Source organism: Fukomys damarensis, unplaced genomic scaffold (assembly GCF_012274545.1).
Source record: "Fukomys damarensis isolate Sample0158 unplaced genomic scaffold, DMR_v1.0_HiC HiC_scaffold_29, whole genome shotgun sequence".
Lineage (NCBI taxonomy): Eukaryota > Metazoa > Chordata > Mammalia > Rodentia > Bathyergidae > Fukomys > Fukomys damarensis.
In genome coordinates this window covers 29,660,602-29,687,112 of record NW_022900941.1, presented here as the reverse complement: position 1 = coordinate 29,687,112, position 26,511 = coordinate 29,660,602, and the positions used below count along the sequence as shown (strand labels likewise).

Here is a 26,511-nt window from a genome sequence, read left to right as displayed (position 1 = left end):
TTTTTTTTTTTTTTTTTTTTTTGTTCATCTATCTGTCTCTTTGAAATCTTTGGGAATAAATTGGAGCAATGTGCCAATTTACCTCTAAATAAATACTGTACTTCATTTTAATGTGTATTTCCTTAGAAGATTTTTTTATATTAGCAAAATACAATTTTTACAATTGTGATCATAATGCCATCTGCAGCACTTTATAGATTGCTCTTTAAATCCCTGTATCAGAATCCAATATATATCACACATTACATGTCCTTAAGTCTCTTTAGTTTCCTTTAAAACGGAATCCTTATTCAGTCTCTGTCTACACTGATGTTAACTTTTTTGAAGAATGAAGTCAATTGTTTTGTTGACTTTGACACATTTCAAGTTTGTCTGATGCTTCCTCAAAAATAAATTTAGATATAGAGTTTGAGGGGAATACTTCAGAGGTAATGCTGTGTCTTTTTCTGTGCACAGTATCAGAAAGCACATGAAATATCAGTTTACTCCAACTTTAACAACTTTTACCAACATTATTTAACTTTGATCAATTTGCCAATGTGATAAACTTTGGTTTCTCCATTGTCAAAATACTAGGTCTCTTTTATAACAAACGAGTGACTTTTCCAAAACTATTTTGAAACTATGTAATATAAAATTTTACTCACCATCGATTTATGGTTTTCTAACTCCATCATCTCTTGTAGTAGTTGGAATTCCAAGGTAAACAATTTTCTGTTCTCATTTATCTGTTCATGTATATTATATGAACTAATGGATTATTTTATCAGGGTATTACAATTCATTATTATCATTATTTATTCTGAGGCTCACATTGTTTCAGATTTCACCAGAGGGGATACCTTTGAAATGGCTCCTGCCTGAAATCCAGAGGATCATCAATACCTACTTTCAGAAACAATATGCCATTAAGATGGAAAACAGATGAAATGGACAGATTCCTAAATACACATAAATTACCAAAGTTGAATGAAGATCTAAAAATTCTAAGTAATCCATTAGCAATCAACAAAATTTAAAACATAATTAAAAATGTACTAATGAAGAAAAGGCTGGGTCCTGATGGCTTACTGCTGAATTCTACAAAACATTAAGAGAACTATTGCCAATACTGTTTGAACTCTTTAATGAAATTGCAAGGGGAAAAACACTCCCAAATTCATTCCTGGAAGCAGGCATCAACTTGATTCCCAAAGCAGAGAAAGAGTCAACCAAAACAGAAAACTATAGGCCAATCTCAACATTGAACACAGACGCAAAAGTCCTCAATAAGACACTGGCAAACAGAATGCAGAGGATCATCAAGGAGATCATACACCCTGACCAAGTGGGATTCATCTTAAGGATGCAAGGATGGTTCAACATATGCAAATCAATAAATACAATATACTATATTAATAGAGCCAAGGACAAAAACCATGTGATCATCTTAATAGATATAGAAAAAGCATTTGACAAAACCCAACACCCATGCATGATAAAAACCTTACCAAAAATTGGAAAGATGGTCTCTGTCTCAACCTGATAAAAATCATCTATATGACTTTGAAAAACCAACAGCCATTATCATACTAAAAGGTCAAAACTGATATCCTTCACATTAAAATCAGGAACAAGATGTTAACTATCACCACTCCTGGTTAATGTAGTTTTGGAAACATTAGCCACAGCAATTAGACAAGAGAAAGAAATAAAAATAGTAAAGATAGGAAAGAAAGAGGTTAAATTGTCATTATTTGTAGACAACATGATACTTTATATAGAAGACTCCAAGAATGCCACAAAAGTCTTCTACACTTAATAACCAAATTCAGTAGAGTAGCTGGATACAAGGTCAATGCACAAAAATCAATAGCTTTCCTGTATATGGACAACAGACTCACTGAAGGGGGAACTGGAGAAACAGCTCCCTTCACAATAGCATCCAAAAAAAAAAATGAAATACCTAGGAACAAACCTAACAAAAGAAATAAAAGACCTTTACTTTGAAAACGATAGCACTCTTAAAAAAAGAGATTGATACCAGAAAATGCAAAGACATCCCTTGCTCCTGGGTAGGAAGAACCAATACAGTGAAAAAGACCATACTTCCAAAACTGCTATATAGATTCAATGGAACCCCAGTTGAAATCCCAGTAGCATACTTCACAGACCTTGAGAAAACAATCCAAAAATTCATTCGGAACAAGAAGAGATCTAGGATACCAAAAGCCATTCTAGGCAATAAAGACAAGGTAGGGGGTATCACAATCTCCAACGTGAAACTATACTCCAACCTACTGTGATAAAAACAGGATGTTACTGGCCAAGAAACAGACCTGCGGATCAGTGGAACAGATTAGAAGATACAGAAACAACTCCAGACACACTCAGCCACCTCATCTTTGACAAAGGAGCCAAACACCCTCTCTGGAAGAATGATAGCCTCTTTAATAAAGGATGCTGGAAAAACTGGGTTTCAATTTGCCAAAGATTAAAACTAGGCATATCTCTCACCATGCACTAAACTAAAATCAAAATGGATTAAAGGTCTAACTGTTAAAGCAGAAAAACTAAACCAGAACAGAGGTTAGGTAGAACTTTTTTTTTTTTTGGTACCAGGGATTGAACTTGGGTCCTTGAGCTTGCGAGGCAGGTGACAGAACCACTGAGCTAAATCTCTGGCCGGTAGCACTCTTGAAAACACTGGCATAGGAAAAGATTTCATGAACAAAACCTCAGTTGCGATGTGAACTAGCACAAAGAATCAACAAGTATGATCTCTTCTTATTCCAAAGTTTTTTCACAGCAAGAGAAACCACCAACAATGTGAAGAGACAACCCATAATGTAGGAAAAACTTTTCACCAGCTGTTCCTCAGGAAAAGGTCTACTATCTAGAATATATAAAGAACTTTAAAAAGTCAGACCTTCCAAATTTAAAGACCCAATTAAAAAATGGGCATCTGAGGCTGGGTGTGATGGCACACACCTGTAATCCCAGTAGTTGGGAGGCTGAGGCAGGGGGATTGCTGTGAGTTCAAGACCAGCCTGGGCTACATATTGAGTTCCTGGTCAGTCTCAACTACATACTGAGACCCTGTCTCAAAAAAAGGGGGGCATCTTTCTTAGATAAAGAAGAAATAGCAAATAAACATATGAAAAAATGTTCAACATCATTGGTCATTCAAGAGATGTAAATGAAGAAAACACTGAGATTCCAACTCACTCCAGAGAGAATGGCCGCTATCATGAAATCAACCAATAATAAATGCTGGTGGGGCTGTGGGAAAAAAGGAACCCTTCACTGCTGGTGGGAGTGTAGACTCTGAACTACTGTGGAAATCAGTAGGGAGATACCTCGAAGAATTAGGATTAGAGGTCCCATTTGACCGCCATATCCTCTGCTGGGTACCTTCCCAAAAGAATTAAAACAATCATACCAGAGCAATATATGTGCACCCGTGTTCATAACAGCACAGTTTGCAATAGCTAAAACTTGGAAACAGTACAACTGCCCGTCAACGGGGGATGGGATAAAGAAGACGTGTGTGTGTGTGTATTTTTTTTTTAAATAAAACGAAGTACTACTCAGCCATAAAGAAAGAGAAATTAGAGACATTTATAGGTAAATGGATGTACATTGAGGCGATACTCTTAAGTGAAATAAATAGCACAGACATGTAATTACTGGAGTGTTTTCTGGTGTAGAAACTTAGAGTTTAAATAAGGATCAAGAGGCATAACAGATATTGTGAAATAAGAAGAAAAGATGCAAAGGGGAAGGAGAAATGTGAGGGATTGGGGAAAGGAAAGAAGGGAATAGAATTAATGTAAGAAAAAGAAAAAATGGAAACAAAGTCTTTGTAAATAGGGAGTAGTGGAGGGGTTTAAGGGCGGGCAGGGAAATGGGAAAAAAATAAGAACCAAGATAGATTATGTAAAGGTATACATGTCCAATGATGAATGTCACTATATTTTATACCTACAATGTACCAACATAATTGAAAAAAAAAAGAAAGAAATGGCTCCTGCCTCCAAATATTTTTGCCATTGAATTTTCATTGAAAACAAAAGTAATTTATATTCTACCTGTAAAGAAATAAAACTTTCTGTTGAGACAAGGTCTCGCAGTACAGTTCAGTCTGGCCTCTAATTCATGGTGATCCTCCTGCCTCAGCCTTCAGAGTGCTGGAATTACAGGCATGCTCCACCACACCTGGCCTCCATTATTATTATTTTTTTAATAGCACAAAGTTACTAAAAAGAATATTCTGCAGAATAGTTACACTGTTGATTTTAAATGAAGTGATCAAAAAGAGAAAAAAAACTTATTTTGGAGAAATTGTTTGTTCTTAGACTAACACTATATAATAATTTTAAAAATAAATATTCTGAAATCATATGTCTTATTTTTAATTAATTCAGAAGATTAAATTTAAATGTGTAGTTCTTATGAAATAAAGCTAAAACCTAAGATTTTTTTCCCACACCAAGTTCTTTGGTCCCCCACCCCTCTCTCCCTCCCTCCCTCCCTCCCTCTTTCCCTCTGTCTCTTTTGAAAAACTATATATAGATAATTTAAAATCAGTGAACTATAACTTCTCAGCGTACAAAGGAAATCTGAAATATATTCAGTCCTACATTTCCCAAACTATGTTCTGAGGATCACTTAATATATGTGGTATGGATATAGGGTAACACAAAAAACTTTAAAATTATATTCATCTTTTGGAAATTCATAACGCAAATTAACATTGATTAAAAAAACAAGCTCAATTTTGGCTCAGAATTTCCCAAATTTGAACACAGAACTTTGAAGTTTTTAAAAGTTATCATTAATATCTAGTTGTGAAAAAATTTTCTATCATTTTTAAAAGAGAAATATTTTTATGATATCTTAGAGAGAGCTGACAGCAGATCCATAACAGAAAATGAAGTGTTCTGGCTACTAATGGTTCTAGGTGTCTTCATACAACACACTACTTTCACATTAATGTAAGAGCACACCAGGACTTTTTCAGTTGGAATCCTGTTTACCAAGATTTAGTAAGAGTAGAATATATGTGAAATAACCTTTGATACTTTTATTAATATCTAGTGATTGCTGTCTAAGTTATGGGATCAGGGACATGCCTTCAAAAACAAGCATGGTTAGTTCTAAATGTCTTATTAGATGATGCAACCATTCTTGTTTCATAGTCTGGATCCTGCACAAAGTTGCAGCAACTACCTATTGGATAGATTTCAGTCATTCATTCATTGTATACTCTATTTGAATTAGTAACCTCTCTTGTTGGGAAAAACATGTCTGGTATGTACAACTGAAAGGAGAGAAGGTTATACTGGCTCCTGGTTTCAGAGGTTTCTGTCCACTGTCAGCCTGCTCCACAGCAGAAATAGCATGACGGAAAGGTGTGATGGAAGAAAGTTGCTTGGTTCATGGTATCAGGGAAGCAGAGTACATGAAAGGAGCCAGAAATACAAGGGCCTAGGACTAGATATAGTTCCCAAGGTCAGAAAGCAGTGACCCACTCAGAAGTGTGCTTTACTAATCTAGTTGTCTCTCAAACCAGTCAAGTTGATGAACTGTCTTACCACCTCCTAAAAATGGCTTTGCAACAGCTCTTGATATTGAAACACTAATGAAACAATTTCTAAAACTGGTATCCTGGCCACCTTGCTCAAAAGCATGGGATTTTGCATGTTGCAAGACAGTGATGATCCAACAGGGGAATTGTTAGGTTTACAGGTTTCTTTGGGGTGGGGCCTGCTGAAAAGTTTTTACATTAAGAACATTGTGAGTTTTGAAGAGAGAAATGTGAAGAATGTTTGTAAGTGACTGTGAATGAATAAGTGCAAATTCTAATTCCTCAAATTTACTTAGCAACTGATATTTTTCTCCCTACCCTCATGACATCTTTTAGAAGACTGTTGTATGAAACACCAGTTTGGGATGTAGAAGAAATGAAAAATAAATTTGATTAGAAGCTAGAGACAAATCAGAGCTAGATTTACTGCTCAATTATAGAAAGCATCAAGCCCCAGTAAATTTCCTAGGCCCACACCTTAAAAAGGTATTAACATTCCATGCCCCATGTTCTGCTTTGAGTTGTTTCTGGGCCACTCCCCTGCATTTTAAAAATTGTTTATCCGTTGCTTGCACATGATTCTGCTGAGCTCCTGCCTCACACAGTGGCACTGCTTACTTATTTCTGTCTCTCCTTGTGCTCAAAGCTGATTCCATGAATTTTCATCTTGTAGCCTACTGATTCTAGTAATCTGCCCTGGTACTCTGTGGTTCCCTTTGGTTATACAAAGAAATCTATGAATTAGTTTGGGAATCTGATCTTTTGATAAAAAAAGAGATAAAACTACAAAGATGATCTTTAACACGTGTGTGCTTCAATTTTTTCAGCTAAGAAAAGGATGTAATCTGTCATTTTTTATTTTATAATTTTCTACTATATATAAAGAAAAAACAAGTCAGATTCTCAGTATAATCCACTAGCTAAATATAGTGTACCTGTGCATGTGCCTTAACCTATTCCGTGCTTTCTTTTCAGGATTTGTTTTTATCAAGTAATATTAAAGGAAAAAAGAAACAGCTTTACACAATGGGAGAAATGGCTTCTTGAATGTAAAAGCTGATTTTTTTAAAACACAGATGAATTCTGAAATATGATGGAATTTACCTATCTTGATGAACATAATTTTATAATGAAGACTCCAGTTAGTTTATTTTTAAATAAAAAAAATTCTCTCCAAATTAGCAAGAACAATTAATTGTGACTTACTGGGGTTGGATTTTCTAAATTTACTAATTACTATAATTGTAAATACATGGTAAATAGTGGGAGGGAAAATCTATAACGAGTGAAATCTAGCTTGATCTCAAATTAAAATGTGAGCACTGGATATTGCATTTTGATTGTACTCTAAAAATTGATGAAAGACTTTGAACAATATTTTAATGCCAGCATGAAAACAGATTGTATAGGCTGTCAGAGACCTTTTAAAATATCAGCAATATTAAACTTTGTGCACCTTGTAATTCTAGCATGTAGAACCATAATGTTCCTGAGCTTTCACAGTAAATATCAGCAATGCAGCACATTCTACCTTGATTTTCAATATCTAGGTCACATGCACGACTTTAAATACTGTGAATAAGAAAAAAAAGCAGGACGATTTCTGTAGAGCCACCAAGAAATCACAACACTCAAATTATGAAAAAAAAATCTCAGTATAATATGCCTTTCAACATAACTCCTAATAAAACAAAAGTGCTCTAAAAATGAACTTCTCATCTACTATGTAAACTAAAACCCAGAGGGGTGTTATTTACTTAATAAAATGTCTTTGGTTTTCACTGCTCGCTTTGATGTGCGTGCGTGTGTGTGTGTGTGTGTGTGTGTGTGTGTGCGCGCGCACACTGAGCAGTCAGGCACAGACAGGGACATATAATGAAAATAAATGTGTTGTTAATCAAAAGGCATATCACTTTTGGGAAAAATCCTGTAATTGCAGTAATCAGAAAATACAGCTTCCATTTACAATAAAGGCAAATGGAAATGATAATAATGATTTCTAAAATTATAATTATAATCACATGAAAGAAACGCACATGATTTATCATATATTTTAAATATGAAAAATACACAGTATGCTTGCAATTTCTTTTAGCTATGATCATATAGTTACAGAGATTTGGATAGTGAAATGTTTTACTATAATTTTATTATTTTGCTTGAGATCTGACAAATGAATTAGGTTATGGATTTAAAATTTCTCTTTGCCCTTTCTCTAAGTATGCATATAAAGGAAAAAACAGTAAATATGTTTCTAAGAAAAATAAGAGTCCCTAATAATCTGTAGCAATAATGCTAACACATAGTTTTTATATATGTATAATTCTTTAAGGGAGATAGAAATGAAAAACGTAGTTTTCTTAATGTATTTGAAAACATTAAAGAACATCACACATATGCTAGCACAAGATGGAGAATGCTGGAAAATCACTTAAATGAATAGGATTTTCATAAAATGCATGTCCATATTCTGAAAAAGATCTATAGTTACCTATAATCAATTTATACTTTCAATGGCACTAACATTTTTAATTTCATATGCAAAGGAGCTGATTAAGATGCAAGAAATCATAAAAAGTACTTTTTTTTTTACATGTAATACCCCATCAGAGGGTAGCAGTCCTCTTTTAAAACACCAAAACTTTCATATATAGATGTTGGGAGATTTTGCTTACTCCACTTATGAAGGTATTCCAGAGAAGATTTTTTGTTTGTTAGCTTGTTTTGTTTTTTTAAATGGGATAGTACAAAGAATCATGTTTAAAAAAAAAGCAAGAGAGAACATCATATACTATTTTATTTCATTCTGGTTATCACTACTACACTATGTGATAGTATATCTCAATGCTATCAACTGAGAATGAATAAAAGACTATAAACTTCTGAACATCCAAGTCTGCTTTCAAATGATGGATGGAAAGCCCTGCTACAGTGGATACAGATTGGATTATTGTTGTAGAAACTCAGTTCAGTTTTAGCCTGGGAATAACTATATTTGCCCTTTTTGTTTGTTTGTATTTTGAGACAGTGTATTGGGATGTAATTCAGTCTGAGCTTGAACTCATTATGTAGCACGGGCAGGCCTTGAACTTGCAGGATCCTCCTGCCTCAGCCTCCTGATTTACATTTTGCTTTTATTTGTTTGTTTGTTTGTTTGTTTTGAGACAGGGTCTCACTATGTAGATGAGTCTGACCTGGAACTCACTATGTAGCCCAGGCTGGTCTCAAACTCACAGCGATCCTCCTGCCTCAGCCTCCCGAGTGTTGGGATTACAGGCGTGTGCCACCACGCCCGGCTTACATTTTGCTTTTAATAGGAAAAAGTATTTAACTTGTTCTTAGATGACTGCACTACTACACTGTAAATATGAATTTACTCATTTATATCTAAGAATATACTGTTTGTGCCATTAGTTTGATAGTTTATTACTTATATTTTTTGCTACAAACATCACAGAATTACATGCAAGAAAATGGAGTAAGTTAGCTTATGTTGCCATAATTCAAAGTGAATCTAGAGTGATCTTTGCAAAATGCCATCCGATCTGGTCATTTGTCTACTTACAAACTTTCAGTGACTTCTAGTTAAAGACAGCATGAAGGACATTTTTAATTTTTAGGACCCACTAAAACGACAATATAGAAATGAAAAAATAAATTCCACAACAGATGGCAGATAGGCCATGAACAGTTGAGATTTCTGAACAAATCGAGGTGAGCAGGAAAACAATGAGAGGTGAACTGCTCAAGTGGACCTGGAAGCCTTGGTCTATGGTTACCAGGCCTGATCAGTCTGTAGAACCTGAGAGATTCAGGGGCTCAGAGAGCCTGGTAAGAGGCCAGCAGTAACAGTGACAGAGAAGGACTGAAAACGGATAGATTTATTTAGGGAAAAGTATCATTATCCATCCAGTGCGGCGGGGGGATCAAAGCATTCCTCGTGGAAGAAATCAATCATTGAGCAAAGAACAGCTTTAGGGTAACGCAGTCAGGGGACTCTCCACTGTCTGAAAAGGGTGACTCCCTAGCTCTAGGATCCTAAAGCTGCCTCTGAATTTTAGAAAAGTGTGATGTCACCTAGAGTCCCAGACAAGAGTTAAGATGGCAGGCAGATGGGCAGTAATCTCTTCTCCTCAGAATACTCTTTAACGGTGAACCAAATGACGATTAAACTGGATTTTCCATATTCTCTTCCTTAGAAAGTTGCTAAGATATATGCTTCATTAAAGAAAGATGTAAAATATAAAAGAAATAAAAATGTAGGCTGCAATAGATTCAGGTAGGAGAACAGGAAAGGGATGACGGCTGTACAGCTAAAGCAAGAGCAGTTTCTAGGCAAAAGAAAAAAGTGATTTTCATGTGATGGAGACTTGGAAAGAACTGGGACTAGAGCAGTATTCAGGAGAAAGAGATTCTACCAAAATGTTTGTAAACTGAGAGAGCTGAAAAGCTGCATAAGCAAGGAAATGTAACCAAAAAGAGCACTTGTCACTTTAATGAATCACTAAATCATTCTCAGTATCAGCTGGGTATATGGCATCCTTTTAGCTACTGAGAATGTAGTGATGATGGGGAAAGATAAACAACAAAATATAAAATTGCTTAAGACTATTCTGACTAATTATTCCAGTTTTCTTGAAGCCTACAGACCAGTACAGGGACTGTAACTATAGCATAAAAAATTAAGTTACAATAAATTAAATGTAATTATGAATATGAACATGATAAGAGAAGTAGAGCAAGAACACTGAGTACAGAAGTTCCTTTTTAGAGTAAAATGGCCAGGGAAGCCCTGTTTATCAGCTGCCTCTTGGGTCAAGAATTTGAGGCAGGGAAGGATTAAGGGACAAGGCTTTATGGCAGAGGCAATGGTAAACACAACGCTCTTTCCCCAAAACTATGCAGATGCCTCTTAATACGATAGAAATTGATGTAGATGGCATCAGTTTTTGAAATACAAAAATAGAACAATCAAGGGACCGGGGATTTGGCTCAGTGGTTTTCGCCGCCTGCCTTGCAAGCTCAAGGTCCCAAGTTTGATCCCTGCTGCCAAAATAAATAAAAAGACAAACAACAAAATAAAACAGAAGAGCTAAGAAGAGTTGAAGGAGAAGGTGGGTGTACTAATAGCCTCATCGGACAGAGGAGACAATCACAGAGCAATACACCTAGTAATGGCATATTACTTTATTATACACAGTTACAAGGAAGAATGGAGGCGCCACCTGCCTCCCTCGCCTCACCTGGTTTTACTTCCCTCTGCACTCTGCCATCTAGCCCCACCGGCCTCCTTGGAATTTCCTGAGCAAGCCAAACCCTGGAACCTTCTCGGTATGGTGTCCTTTCTATTTGAAATGTTCTTGGCCCAATGTCCCCCTATTGATTAGGCACATCTGGTACAATGCCTAGGGCTTACAAAATGTTTAGGAGCTATGAAAATGCTTTCATTTCTTTGAAAATAAGAAAAAACCCTGACATATGACTGTCGTGCTTTAATATGTAATATTAACATTCATTTTTATATCACAGTAGTGAGTCTTTATGTGGGAAAGGGTCCATGTTTGGAACCAATGAAAGTCATAATGCAGCACTCACTTATCCTAGTCCCGTAGTTTATCATATAAAACCCTTCTCACCCCTCAGTTTTCAGCTAAAATGCTTTCTTGAGGAATGGCTTACCTAATTCTCCCAGACTAAATGAGTTTCCCTAATATTTGTTTTCCTGTCACCTTGTACTAGGACAGCAAAATAAGCAAAACTCTATAAGTTTGTGCTTAATAAAAAGCAGCAGCTGTATCTACTTTAAGTATTACTTACTATGCCTTCAACATGAAGTTAAATGTCTTGTATGGAATAATGCAGACACTGAAGGATTGAGAATTTTCCACTGCGGCTCTCTCATGTCCTTGTATCTATGGTTGTTCCTCTCACTCCCCTCTAGTACATGACTTTAGCTCCTACAGGTCCCTCTCCATCTCTCGATAAAAATCTACATGGTTCCAAATGCACTGAAACAGTTCCTTCCTCTTGCAAGAAACATCCCTGACCAACTCTCTTCTTAAAACCACACTTTGGTTAACTCTTCCTTTTAAAGACCTAATATATTCCATCTTCCTCCAAAGTATGGTATATCTTTGGAGTATTTTCATGCCCAGCATTTTCATACACAGCATTTTTGAATGAAGGCTCATAATGCTCTGCCTGACTTTCTTACCACAGTGGGCATTCTCTGAGGTTACAGAATAAATACCTACTTCATGCATTTTATAGGCTTGGTGCCTTAGAAGAATTACAAAGCTTTTGAGATCCAGGGGTATGCATGAGACCCTGGAAACACGCACACACACATACACACACACACACACACACACTAAATTAAATTATAAAAAGATGTTTTTGAGAGTAGTCTTGCAAATCTAAACATACTAAGAGATCAGTTAATAAGAGTGGTAAACAATCTTAGTGAGCATTTAGACCTAAACAAATTCAATTATTCTATTTGTGCCACCTGAAGGAAATGTTTTATTTGTGCCAACAGCCCCAAGAAAAACATCTGACACATAACAGGCCTCCAATAAATATTTGTGTGATAAAATGAACTAATATTATTTCAAAATAATATTAGCTAGGAACAAAAAAAGAGAGGGTAGTTTAAAAAAATCAATGATCTGTACTCTTGTTTTATTTTTAGTTATTTAATTTACTATACAAAATTTAAAAATAAGATTTATGTTTCATGAAGGAAAATAAGTGAATTGTTGTTAATGGGTTAAGAAATGGTTTGGGGAAGTACTATTTTAAATTGTAGCTTTCCCTCTCTCTGTTTTTTTTTCCTTTCTCTCTCACTCTTTATTTTTGAAGACCAGGTCTCACTATGTAGCCTCAAACCTAAAGCTTCGTGCCTCAGCCTTGGAGTGCTGAGATTGAAGGTTTACACCACCATACATTATCTCTTATTATCTTTTTATCTCATTGCCTCAGCTTCTTATTTTATAAAATTCAGACAATAATAGAGTTATGAGTTAGAATAGGATCAGAATAGTTTTGGCATATGGTAAATTCTATTTAAAGCTTAGTTATTCTTTATATTATCAGATGATACTACTATATTACTTGTTTTACTATCATCATTATTCTATAAACTGGATAAGTAAATATTTTAGTTTGTGAATTCCCTACCTTTTACTACTTGTCATGTTACTATCTGCCTGTTTTTAAAAGGGGGTAGCCAGGTGTGGTGGCGCATGCCTGTAATCCCAGCACTTGGGAGGCTGAGGCAGGAGGATCCCTGTGAGTCCAAAACCAGCCTGGGCTACAAAGTGAGTTCCAGGTCAGTCTCAACTACATAGTGAGACCCTGTCTCAAAACCCCCCCCCCAAAAAAAAGAAAAGGAAAAAAAAAAGGGGGGTTGTATAATTCCTACAACTTTAAGGCATGAAGTATTCATTAAAGACAGAAAATAGCTATAAAGACAAATTGAAAATGAGGTTTCAATAACTGAAAATACGTAATTAAACATAAACTCGAGACTTTAGGGCTTTCAAAATGTGCCCTCTAAGCAGTTCATATTTTATCAGATCAGTCTAGCAAAGGGTAGTATACACAGGAAGTTTCTCAACTATATATTTCCCATGAAATTCTAATAAAAATGAGAGATGAAATTCATTCTGTTTTAAAAACTCTTACCTCCCTTGAATAGATGTTTAAAATAGTTGAAAACAATTTTAAACAGTGATTACTTTCTTGGAGTTACAATTTTTATACATAATTCTTTCTGTAAATACATGAAAAAACTATATGCCAAAACAGTAAAAATAAAATAAAATAAAAGGAAATGAAAAAATCTATAAAGGCCTTTGTTTTGCAAACATTTAATTTAGCATTAAAGCTCGACTACTGAGATGACCCTTGGGATAAAGTGAAAGATTCAAGTTTGATTCCCTTTATTATTTCAAATACTAGCTCACAATCAAAGAGCTATTTTTTGAAGACAAATGACTGGCTAGAAGCACTGATGTCCCCAGGCTTTGCCTGGGCCCTATAACCTCACCTAATCATTACTTAGGATCTGCTAGGAAGGCCTCAAGCTAAAAATGTGATTGCTATTTAGAATTAAACTTGTAAGCTCATTTTGGAACATCCTTCCCTTTGCTTTACTTCTTGACTTCATATTTTGTTTAAATCATGAGCACCTTTAGATACCAACCATAGCAAGCCATTACACCTAGAGCAATAGTCAATCTGTTTTGAATGCTGGCTTTCATTACTCATTTATAAAAAATATTCTAATAACAATGATGCCTAGGGACTGTACTGTACATGCAACTAGACATATAAAACTTTAAAGGGCATATAAAACACAGTGAAATGGAGGATAGTTCAATACATTTAGAATTTTTTAATAAAGTTTTCATGATCCAGTTATCATTTGAAAACCCAAATTAATTTTGGTAAGTGCCAAAATATATTTAGGGATGCAAGCATCTGAAAAACAGGGGATAAGCTAACGGCAAATCTGCTGATAACTGCCTGCGCAACTGACAGTAAAATACAATTTTTTAAATTGATTATCACATATAAGAATCTGGAGAAAGTATATGTGGAGTTTTACTCAAAAGGCTTGGGAAAGTCCATGTTAGTATCGTACAGTTGACTAACTCCCAATGTAGAACAGTACATGCTGAGCATAAAAAAATAAAATTAACATAATATAAAACAGTTATAGTTTCTAAAAGGCAACTTTAGTAAAAAAAAAGGACACAGGCTTTTTGTGCAGGAGAAACATTTTGCTTTTAATACAAGAGATAAGTAACACAGTTTCACTCACAACTTATTTATTATCATTAAATTCTTTTAAGGGTCATTTAGAAATAATATCATTGGGCCAGGGATTTAGCTCAGTGGTTCCACCGCTTGCCTCCCAAGTGCAAGGTCCTGAGTTTGATCCCCGTAACAAAAATAAATAAATAAAAATAAAAAGTGTCACTCATCTTAGCTAATGCTGATGTTTGATATAATATTATAAGCATGTTATAGTGTGATTTCAGCCAGGCAAACTGGCAGAAGTAAAATACGTGTTAGATAAAAATTATATCTAGACTCAGTATATACATTGAAATATTAACATGAAATGATATAATGTCTAAGATTTCTTTTAAAATAATAAGGAAGTATAATTACTAAGGAGGTACATGGGGGTTCATTACCAGCCTTATGTGGAAAGATAAAACACATAAAATCAAAACAAAACATTAAAACAAAATATCAAACAAAGAAGCCCATCATCACCCTTTGTTTCCTTTAGATTAGTCAGGGTGAGACTTTTGATCCCAGACTAGGCGGAATCAATGCCCCTCCTTAGTCTGAAGCAGCCATGAGAAAATGGACTCTCAGCCACTCTACAATCCTAAAGAATAAGGGAGTGATGTCTGGTGTGTAGAAATGAGACAGACAGAATAAATAAACATGGGTAGAAAGGAGACAAGGAAAATCATAAGTAAAAAATCATACTTTTAAGAAGATGAAATCATAAGGTAGCATTTTCAAAATTGTGTAGAAGAATGTCAACAGATATTTGTGTGTGCATGCATGTATGTGATCTAAATTTTATTATATATATATATACTTTGGTACTGGGGATCAAACTTGGGTCCTTGCACTTGCAAGGCGGGTAGTGGTACCACTGAGCTATAAATCCCCAGCCCTGTTAAAATGGCATTTCAAGTATTTCTCCTTTAAAATGTTTTTCTTTTGCTTGTTTTCTTTTAAAACAATGTTTATTTTTCAGAGCAGGTTTAGATTCATGGTAAAATTGATGGAAAACACAGATTTCCCACCTTCTCCCTCCTTCCAAACTGTATCCCAAAGACACATTATTTATAACAAAGGATTATGTGGTCAAATAAGTTTGATGTCTAAAATGTTGGTATGCTTCTGAGGTAGGAAATTAGGTGTGGCCAGCGGGCTGGGGAAGAGGGTATGACCTATCAATCAAAGAGACCTAGGAAACATGCAGCAAAGCCCTGTACCTGCAGCCAGTCAGAAAGTGTTATCTCTAATTCTCCTGAGAACTCAAGCAGGTCTTTGCCAGGATGACCTAGATCTGACATAAGAGTCTGAGGAGTGAGAGATATGAAAGGTGGCTGCCAGTGGCTCACAGTGGTTTGCTTTCACTGCACATAGTGCATTTCTTTTCCCACTTTTAATTGCCCTGCAATAGCTCTGTATAGCATGCTTTTTTCCCTACTTTTAATAAAGATAAAACTCATAACCTTTTGTATTTTTGCCTCGAGCAATTCTTTGTTCAGGACAGAAAGAACCTAGAAACAACCTCTTGAAGGAGTTCCCAGTATACCAGAATCTGGTTACAGCATTACACCCTGATATATAAATCTCAAAGATAGTAAATAATAGTATTTTCTTGTTATATGCCATACTCTTTTCATCAGGAAGCACATTTAAGAACTAAGTTTCTACCATGTTTACCTTAGAAAATATTTCTAAAAATCCTCAGACATGAGAACAAAGATGTATGTACCAGTATGTTCTATGAAGTCATGTTTACCACAGGGAAAACTTATAAACATTTAATATATTCAACAGGAAAGTGGTTATATAATATACGTCATAATCCTCAAACTATTATATTATATGATCATTAAAGATAATGATTTGGATGATATTTACAGACATGAAAAATGCCACAATACATTGCTAAATTAAGGCGGCAGGACCGCCAAAAAGCATTTATATGCTATCATTCCTATCCACAATTAATAAAATCATATAGATTATATTACATGTTATAAACAATAAACTTATTAATAAATTTAGAAAGACTACCAGAAAGTATGAAAAGTAGTATTTCAAGGTGATAATATTTTTTTTCCTTTCTTTCCAGTGAACATGTATAAGTTTTAGAGTACATTTTTTTTGTATATGAAATATTTAAGTAACAAATATTTGGAAACATGTGACACTTTAAAATATTCATATCAGATACTATCCACATTTGATTAAGTTCACAGACAAGAAAATTACAATTGTATGAAGAATCTATGGAAAGAAAACACAGTTCCTACCTTCTTCAGAGAAAATAATGAAAACAAAACAAGTGTCATGAGATCCAGCAGCGTAATGGATACAGTAAATCTCCAGACACTCTATGACTTTACAAGTCTCAATAAGAGAATACCTCTTCTCTCTGTAACAAAAATAACATGGGTACCACATTTACTTAAAGACTAATTTTCAAATTTGATATTATTTGATGTTAGTTGGCTTTTTAAAAAATTTCTAAGCACTAATGTGTTTGCCACAGAACCAGAGAGAAGCTGGACGTGATGATGCCTGCCTATAAAGCCAGCACTTGCAAAGCTGAGGCAGAAGAATCACTGAGTTCCAGGCCAGCCAGGCTACACAGTGAGTTCAAGGCCAGCCTGGACTAATGGCAAGACCCTGTCTCAAAAAATAAAAACAAAAAATCCCACTGATAAAAACAAAAAACAACAGAACAAGAGAGTATATTCATCCTTCAGAATATTATGACTGACCACTACAGTAAGAATCTACTCAGTTTCATGTTTGTTAACATTTAATAATTAAAAATGGCAACATAATTTTTATATATTTACTATTATACAGTATTCTGAATCTTGTGGTGTAACTATTTTTGTCCTTTTAACATCTTTTTCTTTCTTTTAGTTTTGTGAACAGAGTCTTGTTTTATAGTTTAGGTCAGCCTTGAACCAGTTCCTTTTCCTATTCCCTAACCCCTCTATCTTGCATTGCTAATGGTGATACAGGGTGATATCGTGGGTATGCACTATACATCAATACTTGGTTTATTTGTGTCTATGAAGTGTGTGTGTGTGTGTGTGTGTGTGTGTGTGTGTTTCTTTTTCATTGATGGAGATTGGGTCTTGCCATGTAGTTGGGGTTGGCCTTCAACTCATTATGTATTCCACACTGGCCTTGAGTTTTCAGCACTCCTCACGCTTCAGGCTCCCAAATGATAAAATTAAAGACATATACTACCATAACTGCCTACTATTTTTTTTTAAAAGGGACACCAAATAAAACTTTATTTTAACAAGGCCTATGCTGCAGTACAGGGATTCAGTACACTGGAAGGAACCCTTCTAGATGAATTTATATCTTGGTATATATTATGATTACAGCTTCTCCTTTCTATTATTAAGGCTGGTACAATATTAGCTTTAATGGATTCTTATTGTATGTCAGTGTCTTGTTTTTCTTTAACTCTATGTATTAATGCTGACGATTTTGTTGCTACTGTAAGGGTGGCATAATTGCTGTTATTAACTGGGTTTTACTATATGTCAGCATTTAGTTTGTCTTCATTATCACTGACAATCCTATGGTTCACTTGTGGACAATTTGGTTCTGTGCCAATTATATTCACCCTCCTCTCCTCAAATTAATGCAAGTCAGAACTTGAGACAGAAGCAAAGCCCAATAGGTAGCTGTGTGCTGAGTGCATCACTGCAAAGCAGATGCTAACTAAAGATCTCTACAATAGCTGCAAAGTCTTTCCATTATAATCAAACTACATCCCTCAATACAAAAACCAATGTAAATATGAGAAAACAAGGCAACAAAATGCCTTTGAAAATTCCAAACTTGCTCAAAGTTAATCCATGGAGTATTGATGGGAAGAAAATTGAAGGCCAAGCAGCTGAATTAAAAAAAATGATAAAAAGAAGAGACAACCCTACCCCAAAGAGATGGATAAGCTACTCTGCAAGTTCAAAGGAGATATACATATAATGGACTTAATAAACAAAACAATCAGTTTACTGAAGACACTAATAATAAGCTAGCTGAGCTAAACCTAATGATTCAAAACATAAATGACTAGTTTAGCAAAGAATCAGGAGTTCATGAAAAGAAACTAAACAGAAATTCAGGAGATTAAAAATTCTACTGAGAGTATGGGCAGCAGAAGTGACCAATGTGAAGACAGAGTGTCAAAACTAAAAGACAGGGCTGACGCAGGTGACTTTATACTTAGAGGTACCTGAAAAACAACAGGAAAATATGAAAAGTGGATTCAATAGCTGCTAAATGAGGCAAAGATTAATCAAAGATTAATTGGAATTAATGAAAAATCAGAAGATAGCACAAATACCATAAAAGACTGTTTACAAAAATGATAGCATAAAATATCCTAAATATGGGAAAAGAATTTAACATGTAAAATAATGAGGCGCACAGAACCTCAAATAGCCAGGAGCAGAAAAGAACTTTCCATGAGACATCATAGTCAAAATTCCAGAGGTTCAACACAAGAACAGAATCTTAAAAGCTGGTAGAGAAAAGCATGAAACCACTTTTAAAGATAGGCCTGTTAGAATTACAGCAGACTCCTGAATAAAGCTTTATTTTAAAATTATAATTATAAATTTTGTTTTTGACTTTTTAAAGACAGGATCTAGCTATGTAGTTCAGGTTGACCTTGAGCTGATTATGCAATACAGGCTGGCCTTGAACATCCAGCAAGCTTCCTGATTCAGCCTCTGGAGTGATGCGATTATAGGTATGTACCACTACACTAGCTAATCAAACTATAAAGGACAGGACATCTCAAAGTGTTTCAAGCCCTAGAACAAAATAGCTTCCAAATCAAATTGCTATATCCTGCAAAACTATCTTTTATAGTTGATGGAGACGTAAGAATTTTTCGTGAAAATTAGCACCTTAATAAACAGATGAGTAAATATCAAAGGATGCAAAACAATATTTCATGCAGTGGGAACCTACAAAAAAGCAGGAGTCACAATCCTAATTTCAGACAATGTGGATTTCAAGCCAAGACTGATCAGAAGAGACAAAGAAGGTCACTACACACTAGTTAAGGAAATAATTCAAAGGAAAAGATAAAATTTATAAGCATATATACTCCAAATACTTGCACATCCAATATCATAAAACAAATAATAGTGTACATGAACAATCAGAAAACACCAATTGTAATGGGGGACTCAAAACCCACTGTTTCAAGTGGACAGATCAATGAGACACACACACACACACACACACACACACACACACTAAATAAAATCAACAAAAAAGGTGGAGCTGCATGAAACCTTTGAACAAATGGACCTAGTAGATATCTATAAAATGTTTCAACCAACAATAACAGAATACACATTTTTCTCAGCAGCAAAGGAACTGTCTCCAAAATCGACCACATACTAGTCCATACAGCATGCTTAAGTAAATTGAAAAGAATCAAAGTTATTCTGTATAAGAGATCAAAGTGGAATAAAACTTGAAATTAATGGCAAAAGAAACCACATAAACAATGCAAACACCTAGAAATTAAACAATATCTTCTTGAATAATTGAGTCACAGATGGATAAATTAGAAATTAGACAGTTCCTACCATCAGATGATAGATAATGCCAGTATAGCATACTAGAACTTATGGGATACAACGAAAGCAGTCCTAAGATGGAAGTTTTTAGTAGTGAATGCCTACATCAGAAAACCAGCAAGCTCAAATAAATAACCCAGTGATTCATCTCAAGATCCTAGAAAAACAAGAACAATCCAAATCCAAAGCTATTACAAGAAAGGAAATCATACCTGTAAAAACAACAACAACAAAGCATCTATCTATCTATCTATCTATCTATATATATATATATATATATATATGATCTCCAAGGTAATAAAATAACTGCAATAACAAAAGAACAGATTCATTTACAAAAAGAAATGCAAATCTCAAGTTATAGATTAAAAGAATGAACAAAAAAAGGACAATAAAAAGATTAGCATAATAGGGCCAACATCCAAATAACAGAGAACAGAAAAAATAGGAAAAAATTCATGAAAAATTTCTTGAACTAAAAAACATAAATTTCTAGACTAAAATGGCTCACTGAGTCTGGTGGCATGCATCTATAATCCTAGAACTCTGGGTAGCTGGGGTGGGAGGATTGTAAGATCAAGCCAACCTGAGCAACCTAGCGACTTAGTGAGACCCTATCTCAAAGAATAAAATGGGCCATAGATGTAGCTCAGTGTGAAGGCCCTGGGTTCAATACCTGGTATTACCAGAAAATTAATAAGGAAAGCAAGAAAGAAAAGAAAGAAGAAAAAGACTCCCTGATACTTAAATAGATGAATGAAAACAGATCTCTAACAAAGCATATCCTAATAAAATATCAAAACTCGGGAGTATCTTTCAATTTTTCAACATTGAAATTCAAAAGACAATGGAGGGAGGCATAATTTTGAGAGAAAATTCTTCACAGAACTAGAGCAACAATTGTAAAACCTATATGAAACCCGAAGAGACCCAGAATAGCCAAAGCAACCTTGAGCAAAAACAGCAAAGCAGAAGGCATTAGAATCCTGGGTTTCAAGTTATCCTACAAAGTTACAGTGATAAAAACAGCCTGGTAGTGGCAGAGAAATAGATATGTTGACTAATAGAACGAAGAATGTAGAAACAACCCCAATCACATTTGGCTACCTGATTTTTTTGATAAAGGGACCAGAAAGACAACCTCTTTCACAAATGATGCTGGGATAACTGGTTATTCATGTGAAGAATGAGTCTAGATATATATCTTTCACTCTGTTCTAAAAGTAAGTCAAACTTAGTCAAAGACCTAAATATTAAAAAGGAGCATGGAATCTGCTAGAAAATAAAAATAGGTAAAAGTCTTGAAAATATTAGTATAGGCAAGAGCTTTCTGAACAGAACATCAACTGCATAAGAAATAACATCAAGAATCAACAAATGAGATCATAACAAATTAAAAGGGTTCTACACAGCAAAGGAAACAACCACCAGAATGAGGAGACAATCTCTGGAATGGGAAAAAAATTTCAGCCAGCTATTTCTCAGATAGACGATTACGACCTAGAACATCTAATACTGGCACAAAAACAGATACAGAGATCAATGGAACAGAATAGATACAAAAACAACTTGAGATACATTCAACAAACTCTTCTTTGACAAAGTGGCCAAAAACATATATAGAAAGATAGCTTCTTTACCAAATGGTGCAGGGGAAACTGGCTACCCACATGGAGAAGTTTGAACCTAGACTCATATCTTTCAGCATATGCAAAAAAAAAAAAAGAATTGATGATCTAAATATTAGAACAGAAACAACCTGCCAGAAAATAAAGTAGGAAAAACATATATAGGCTTAGGCAAAGACTTCTGAAGAGAACCTCAACTGTAGAAGAAATAATATGAAGAATCAACAAATAGGATTATGTCAAATTAAAAAACTTTTGCACAGCAAAGAGAACAACCAAGAGAGGAAAGATACCACTTGCAGAATAGGAAAATATTTTTGGTAGCTAATTTTTGGACAGAGGACTGATATCTAGTACATATGAGGAATTAAAAAAAATTAGGCCCACTCAAATAAAAGACCAAATTAAAAAATGGGTAATTGAAATAGACACTTCTCAAAAGAAGTACAAATGGTCAATAAGTACATGAAAAAATGTTCAGCACCTTTGCCATTAGAACAATGCAAATCAAAACAACACTGAAATTTCATCTTACTGCAGTAAGAATAACTAATATAATGGAATAAAAAACAAATGTCAGGGCTGGGGATTTAACTCAGTCGTGCTGCTACCTTCCTTGCAAGCCCAAGGATCCGAGTTCGATCCCCAGTACACCCCCCAAAATGCTGGCAAGTTTGTAGGAAAAAGAAACACTTAGACATTGTTGATAGAAATGTAAACTAATACTGTCACTGGAAATGATAATTTATGCCCCATCATAATATCAATCACATCAGTAACATAATGTAGTAGGCACATAAATTCCTAAGTGTGATTGATTTGAAAAATGGGCATTGCAAGGCTCAAATCTTAGCTCTCACTGCAAAATTTTGGACAAGATTTTTTTGCCGCAATAATTAGTGCATATTAATTGTATAAATTATTGGTTTTAATTTCCCTATATGCCTATACTATGATTTGACTACATACAGCCTTCCTTCTATCCCCTTTTTGCCTTCTTTTTTTCCTCTGCCCAGTGAAACAAGACATAAACATGTTTTTGCTTAAGTTTCCTTAAAATCCTCATTTTATAAGGACCTTGTGAGTGTTAAATGATACATAATGAATGTTTGGCAAAATGCCTGAGACATAGTAAGTAGTTAATACAGTATGTGTTGTCTATTTTTATTTGGTATTCCAAAATTCCTAAGTATGGATTGTAAGGTTCACTTACTTTGAATTTACAGAGTAAGTTTACAGAGTAAGTAAGTCCCACCCCCACAAAATGCCATTTTTCACTCACGTCTTGTTCAACCACTGCACAGAGGTCAGACACTTATATCTGATTCCACTTCAAAATGTAGGTTAGAAATAAATGTCATACATAGAACCACTCCTCTGTCTCTCTCTTTTTTAAACCACTGCTGCTTATATTTCCTTTAACACAATCTAGAACAGGATTTGTAATCAGAAGACCTAGCTTTGGGTAGGTCACTTAGCCTCTAAGTATCCATTCTGGTCATCTGTAAGGCGGAGCTGATAATACCCTCCTCCCCTCCCCCTTTACAAACACTTTATTTCCATTTTTTCATTTTCTCACATTTTTTTCTTTTCCCTTATTCGCTTTCCCCTATCCTTCCCAATTTCCCTACACCGTTCCCCCTTTCTTCCTATTTCACACTGTCAATTATATCATTAAGATCTTATGTACTATTATAGTTTTTCACACCAGAGAATGTCATTAGAATTTTTTTTGGGGGGTGAAGGGAGGGCAGGGACAAGGGGAAAAAATGAGAACCAAGATCTGTCATGTAAAGGTACAGGATCCCAATAATGAATGTAACTGTACTGTATACCTAAAATGTATCAATAAACTCAATGAGGAAAAGAAAAGATTCTTTTTTTAATTGAGACAGGGTCTCACTATGTAATTGAGACTGACCTGGAACTCACTATGCATCCCAGGCAGGTCTTGAACTCACAGCAATCTCTTGCCTCAGCCTCCCAAGTGCTGGGATTACAGGCATGTGCCACCATGCCTGGCTCGTCATTAAAATTTTTAATAGTACAACAAACTTTTTAACAAAGAAAACTGTTTCTTTTAATAGTTATAACTATTTTTTATATAAATCAAAGTACCCTCCTTATTAGAGGAGACTGGACCTAGAATGTGTGATGCTGTGGTTAAGTGTATGATGCTAGAATTAAGGAAATATGATTATTGAATTAGTCCACGGATTTGGCACAGTTGTGGGCGTGGATCATGGGAAGGCCCACCCTCGGTGTGAGTGGCACCCACTCTGAGGGCATGTACTCTGGACAGAAAATAAGGAACAGAAAGAAAGCTGCTGTGGTGGCTTTCTGCTTGCTACTTTGCTGACCTCTGCCTGCTCTGCTTTCCCATGAACTGTTTCTCCTCTGCAAGGCTTCACTGCCAAGCCACCCTGCCTTCCAGCCAGCTGACTTACTGACTGAAACTTCTACCAACTGTAAATGTTCAAGTCATTTTAGGTTATGTATCAGACAAACAGATCCTTTGGCTTCTTTATCTATTAAACATAAAATGTTAGACCAGTTCCCCCAAATCTCTATCTTACCCTTTGATATTTATGCTCTATATATCTGTTTGTAATCTTTTGAAAATATGTATTGTATACTAATTACTTTCAAGTGAATTTTATCAGGCTATGTTAATCTGGAGCAGTACACTTGTTTCATTATTTATCAATAAAACCCTATAAAAAGGGAAATTGAAAAAAATTAACCTGTCCATATAAAACCCAATGCTATGAACAAAATAAAATACTTTGAATTCAGAATAAAAAAGGGAACTTAGTGAATATTCCAAATAAGCTCACAGGCTTTGTTTTCTTAAGTAGATTCCTCACTTTATGTCCATAGGATTAACTTGATTGCTAATTCTTTTTTTTTTTTTTTCCTGGCTAAATGAGCGGTAAACTTTAGCTCAACATAACTATTTCATGTCTCAGAAGCTGAGTAAGTATACCTGAAATAAATGCTGTTTTACAGCATTTGCACCATCTGTTATATCCTGTCTTCAAATCAGGCTACTTTAGGTAAAAGATCAGATAATCAGGTAATGAGGTGAATTATTTATTTTACCCTTTATCATCACTATCTGATCCCAGTAATGGAAACAGTTATGTGAAAATCATCACACCATGAATGTGTCATGATGAAAAATTTAGCTATTGTGGCATTTAATTTTTGTTACATTTTAGGTTTTTTGTTTTGTTTGTTTTTTTGAGACAACATCTTACTATGTAGTTCAGGCTGATCTTGAATTCAGTACATAGCTCAGGTTGGCCTTGAATTTGTGGCAATCCTCCTGCCTCAGCCTCCTCCATGCTGGGTTTTACAGGCATGTGCCACTATGTTCAGTTATCATGGCATTAAAAAAAATGAAATAATGGAACAAAGATGATATTCCCTGATTAGAAATAAGTTATAACATCAGCATCATTGGTAAAAGTTCAGTGACAATTCATAACAGTAGCCTTATAATAAGTGATGAAAAATAGTAAAAATCTTTAATTTCAGGTAAATAAAGTCAACAACTTTAATAAACCAGAGATGTAAAATGTGACTATCAAGAGAGTGGTTTTATTTTTACTTATTTATTTTTGTTTTGTTTTGTTTTTTGAGACAGGGTCTCACTATGTAGTTGAGACTGACCTGGAACTCATTATGTAGCTCATGCTGGTCTTGAACTCACAGTGTTCCTCCTGCCTCAGCCTCCTGAGTGCTGGTAGTACAGGCGTGTGCCACCACGCCTGGCCAATTTTTTGGTTTTTGAGATAGGATCTTGCTATGTAGTTCAGGCTGGCTCTGAACTCACTATGTAGTCCATGCTAGCCTCAAACTCAAGGCTATTTTCTTGCCTAAGCTCCCAAGTACTAGGATTATAAACATGCATCACCAAGCCCTGCTAACAGTGATATTTTAATAAATAAAGTTTTTAAAAAAAATAAATATACTTTTAATCAGTTTTATTTTTCAAAATGGTTGTCTTTGAAGGCCATAAACCAATCTCAAAAATGCTGAAATTGTTAAAAATATTTTGAATGTCTTTTTTTGTAATCGATCTTACTACTACCTTTTGCTTTTTCTGACACAAAAAAATGTACATATCTTGGACCCACAAAATTAACTTTAGATGACACTTGCTTTCAGAATTCTTAGAAATTAATGTGTATTGTTCAATAGTGTGAAACAAAAGGACTTTCATATATATTTTGTGGAAGGGCAGTATCTGTGGAATAAGTGGCAGGTAACAAAACGCTCCTCAAAAGCATTGTAATAATCCAGTTATGTAAGTTTTATATGCTTTCTCCTTCCCTACAATTCTAAAGGGTTACAACTATATAATTGTAGACTGTGAGATCAAATTTCAAAAAAAATGAACTTTTTTTCAATAAAATGAACAAATTTTGAGAAAATAATGTAAATTTCCAAACATTTGAGCATACACTAAGATCCTAAAGTAGTGCTAGGTACAACAGGATACAGAACAGTGAACAATATACAGGCTAGGTCTTCAAAGAACATAGGTGGAGGAGTAAGTTATATGCACTGACTGCTAACATCATTCTACTTTAGACTTGAACATAATGAAGATATAAGCATGCATAAGCCAATTTACATTCAAGCAGCTTTAGTCCATATTTTCATAGCTCATGAAAGCCAAACAAGGAATAGTTTAATTACTATTGGAAGTTGTAGAAAGCTTCAGAAGAGAAGAAATAGATGAAACAAAACAAAAAAAGTTTCAAAAAAGCATGAAAGTGAAAAAAAAAAGTGCTACAGATGCCTTGAAATAGTCATATTCAGGTTATTGTGACTGACAGATGTTAGAAGTACAGTGAAGAGTAGTGAGAGAAACATATAGACAATGTAGTATCGCTTTGACTGA

The 26,511-nt window shown here is 34.9% G+C and overlaps 1 protein-coding gene across 2 annotated transcripts in view; it reads right to left on the bottom strand.

The window, feature by feature from the left end:
• Mbd5 (methyl-CpG binding domain protein 5) overlaps nt 1-16,762 on the bottom strand; it is a 137,248-nt gene extending 120,486 nt beyond the window's left edge. The window contains exon 1 of one of the 2 annotated variants that reach the window (XM_019207043.2): nt 16,651-16,762. The gene's annotated coding sequence lies outside the window, so the exon portion shown is untranslated. The remainder of the gene's footprint in view (nt 1-16,650) is intronic. The other variant, XM_019207044.2, reaches the window with a different exon arrangement.
• Nucleotides 16,763-26,511: the final 9,749 nt, after the last annotated feature.